Source organism: Aplysia californica, unplaced genomic scaffold (assembly GCF_000002075.1).
Source record: "Aplysia californica isolate F4 #8 unplaced genomic scaffold, AplCal3.0 scaffold00414, whole genome shotgun sequence".
Classification (NCBI taxonomy): Eukaryota; Metazoa; Mollusca; class Gastropoda; order Aplysiida; family Aplysiidae; genus Aplysia; species Aplysia californica.
Window position 1 is genome coordinate 178452 of NW_004797684.1, and position 4357 is coordinate 182808.

The window sequence follows — 4357 nt, forward strand, 5'->3', positions numbered from 1 at the left end:
GATCAGATTCTTATGTTTGAGTCAGTTTCAACTTTTCACCACAAAGAATGTCATAAATCAACGGATCGTAACACTTTTATAGATCTAATCATCATAATATGTAAAACTTCGGGTCTTTTGCGGAAAAAACCCCGATAGGCTTACATTTTCTGAAACACTACATGTAAAAAGTGCACTTCCAATAGACATTTCAACGGTATTTATCTTTGTCGAGATAACCATAAATAACAACTGATAACAACAAATAACAACTGATCACAACTGATAACAATTGATAACAACAAATAACGGCAAGTATCAACACAAACTTTTAAAACTAGTTGCTTTTACTTGGTTTTTAAGGTATTCTACATTGATACAACAACTGACAACAACTGATAACAACAAAATAACGACAAATATCAACACAAACATGCTCACACAAGGTGATCAATCTAATACAACTTTCTGATAATGATATTATTATTTTCATTGTCACACAAAACTGTCACACAAAGATGACACATGATTACATACAACAGGACTCAAATGTCATGTCATGCACGTTGCGTGACAAAAAAGATATGAAGAGACAAGATATGCAACTAAAGACGTTTGTGTTGTCATTTGTAGTTATCAGAGTTGTTATTTGTTGTTGTTATCAGAGTTGTTATAATTTATTAAATTGTTATCAGTTGTTAATTGTTGTTAATTATCAGTTATTTCTTGATACCTCAACAAAGATAAATACCTACATTTCAATAGTTGACAAAATTACACTGACAGAACTTTGAAGAGTCTAGGGCCTAGTCTCTTCTCGACTATCACTGAAATGCGTAAAAAATATTAATCCTATTTAGAATCTAGATCAATGTCTCAAACAGGTACACTAAAAATTGACTCTTGCACAGGTGATTTTGTTTTCTGTCTGTTCAGGGAACAAGATGGGGTGAACCAGAAATAAACTCAAGAACATTTTTCCACTAAAAACATTTTGCGCTTGTCTTACGCTTAATATATGCTAGATCTATATAGGAAGTTACATATACAAGTATATATCTAAATCTAATGCAGTCGAGTATACAGAAATAAAGACACAGTGTAACAATTGAAATTTAAAAAAAAGGAAACTGAATCAATCTCCATCGACTAGACCTAGATATCTAGATCTAGATCTCTGCATGAGTTTCATTTTCATTATCGCAAGGTCTGATATCGCGGAGAACGGAGAATAAAAACTGTCGCAGCTGTGTGATTAAAATTTAAATTATTGGTTTAAAAATATATGTAGATCTAGATCTAGATACTAGATCTAGTGATTAAAATTTAAATTATTGGTTTAAAAATATATGTAGATCTAGATCTAGATCTAGATCTAGATACTAATCTAGATCTAGATCTAGATTAGATCAAATATGATGAAGATCTAGCATGGGTCTACAAATTTCGGGTCGAGACTCAAAATACATACCGTGCCTCAACACTGAAAATTCATTTACGACGACTGTACTAACCTTCTCTTTCCCTCTAGATCTAGATCTAGCTTACTCTTTATATTATATGCCATAATAATAATATGGTAACTTGGCAGCCGCTGTGGTCTTGAGAAGCTCGTTTATTTTGTTCCTTGGATCTAAATCTAGAAATCAAAAGTGATCTTTCTACTTGTACAAGTACAAGACAAAATCAAAATAAGATAATTTTGTTGAACCGGTGTCCTCCAGTCTTACCTTTAGATGTGCAAACTGTAGTGACAAGTAGTGTACAGTAAGTAGCCTAGAGAATCTTTGGTCCCGAGTCACGATGTTTTGGCCTTCTCGGGCTCTACCAAGAAAGGAGGTTATAAATAGAACCATACCTCCCTCTGAAATCATTACCCCTCTTCTCAGAATTGAGGTCATAGCTTAAAATAAACGACGGTAATTCCCCGTACTTCCCCAAGATCAGAGGGGAAAGGAAGTTCTTTAGTAGAAATTGGATGGCGATAATACTATTAGTTTTCCGACCTGAGAATATGGCAGATTCAATAAAGACCAGATGACGGATAAACATAATAATAATAATAATAATAATAATAATAATAATAATTTAATACAGTGGGGGTCGAATTCAACGAGGTTGCCCATCACTACCGGCTTGTTGTTCTCGCTGGGTACGACCTCTCGTTGAACGTGACTAAGGTTAAAGAAAACAAAGGAGACATGTATTATTTATTATTATGAAGGAGCTTAACAACTGAAAACTCCTTGGTTATTATACATTATTTACACAATGTACCAATACCAGTAATTAAACAGTTGTTAACCCTGATGACGAAAATCTCAAACAGCATCAGTGTCGCGAGTTTCAGACCTTCATTTCTGCATTATATATTTTTTTTTACCGGAACACTTCTCATGTGGAAACATACCATCTCACATCTAGGCCTAGATCTACATAAAGTGAAGGCGGGAGCTTGGATTTTCAGATCAGGGGAAGAGAAGAAAATTGAAAAAAAAATTAAGGTCTCGATCTAGACCTACCCATCCAGATTTCATCCAGTTTCACACAGCCCCAAGGAGGTTATACGGTTGTTTTAAGCTCCTTGCACAGCCTGCATAGCGTTCCCATCCACCCCGTCCCATCCCTACCGTAGGCTAACCCTCGCCCACTTGGCTTTGGGCTTTGGGAGGCACACTAGATCTACCAATACAATGTGTTAGGAATCGAGGATGGGCCTTGTGCTTCGCCTGAGATGGAGAGAAAGGATTTTTTTTTCGCTTTTGGGTCCGCTAATTGCTTTTATTTGGTTATCGCGACCTCGTTGAAAGCGACTTCTTCTATATGTTTGCAACCTCGTTGGAGCTGACGTATATTTACAAAGAGATATAGAGGATTAATCGGGGATTAATGATTACCTCGTTGGAGCCGACTTCTCGTTGAATGTGACCTCGTCGAATGCGACACCCACTGTATAATGTTAATGATAATAGATAGCATTTGAACATTCCTGCTAAGCAGCAATTAAGCTCTATATATCGCTCTTTACAATTACAATCTTATTATTACCCCAGCAGACCTCATAATAGCATTCTGAAACAATCTCAACTTTTCGGGAAGGCATTCAGTGCAAGCTGCCCTTTTACATATATGCTAAAACACTGATAACACTCTGAAAAGATACTTCACCGTCTATGGCCGGGTACCCATTCACATCTGGGTGAGGTGAGGAAAATTTGTGTAAAGTGCCTTTCCCAAGGACACACCATCGGACACAGAGGGTCAAACCCTCGAAGCTGAGACATCACTATTACGAGCCTGGTAGCCCTAAACCACTAAGACTACCGGCGTTAAACGGAATGATGCTCTTGTAACGCAGCAAATTCTGCAATCAATCAGCAAATACATGTAATTTTTGAGACACCGTCCATGGAACGTGTGGGGACATTTCAATGTAAAATTAAATGAAGGTTCAAATTCAAATTAATCGTTGTCTTACCCCAATTTACACACCGAGTCTGGCGCACACCTTTGTCTCTGTCTGATGTAGCAGTTACAAACTTCGCCACTGCACATGGAACACGTGAGTTCGATTAACCGGCCTGCCAACAGCAATATCTTTGTCTCAGTCAGGGGTGTTTGTTTAAGTTTTGGTAAGTGTTTTACGGCGCTCACAGCGTTACAAGGTCATATGAGCGCACGGGACACATTAACTCCCGCAGTTTGGTAGGAATCAATTTTGAATTTCGCCCCGGTGGCGGCCGGATCCTGCTCTCCATTTTAGGACCACCAAGGGATCTTTAACTTGCACTTGGGACCTCTGTAATTTTGTCGCCCTTATCCGAGAAGGCTGGGTGTTAGATCTTACCTACCATGAGATCAGGGATGTGGCTGAAAGACAGCAGTAGGAAAGAGCAAGGAGTAGCAGTAGAAAAAATCAGTAGCCCTGAGAAGGGGGTAAAGGGGGAGGGGGGGGTGGAGCAGAAAGTGGAGATAAAAGCAGATGACAGGGCATGATTAGAGAGCTGAAAAGAAGTTGAAAGAGAAAATTTTGGAGAAGAAATAAGAAATTAAGATTCTGACTCTTGTCGGGTCTCAGTTTTAGTTTTAGTAAAATTTTTACGGCATTTGTGTTATCTCATGTCCACTGTTAGAAGAGATCCTTCTCATCATTGATTATCATAGGCACTTCAGTGAAATTTTCAAACTTCTCCAGGGGCACTAAAATTTAGATTATTGAAAAGAGCTTGGCTTTCTGTTTTCAGAGCTTAAAAAATTTTTGTGCTGTCTTTGTTAGTTTAGAAGCAGCGACCGCTTTTGTGAATCAATTTTCGCCCTGATTTGGCCAAATTTTTGCACTGCATTTTGTGCCACCAAAACTCGAAATTTTGCTTCACAG

General features: G+C 37.9%; 1 protein-coding gene across 1 annotated transcript in view; it reads right to left on the bottom strand.

Annotated features, from left to right (window-relative positions):
- Window positions 1–1812, bottom strand: part of LOC101854034 (antiviral innate immune response receptor RIG-I) — a 21090-nt gene extending 19278 nt beyond the window's left edge. The window contains exon 1 of the mRNA XM_005104310.3: window positions 1710–1812. The gene's annotated coding sequence lies outside the window, so the exon portion shown is untranslated. The remainder of the gene's footprint in view (window positions 1–1709) is intronic.
- Between the last annotated feature and the right edge of the window lie 2545 nt (window positions 1813–4357).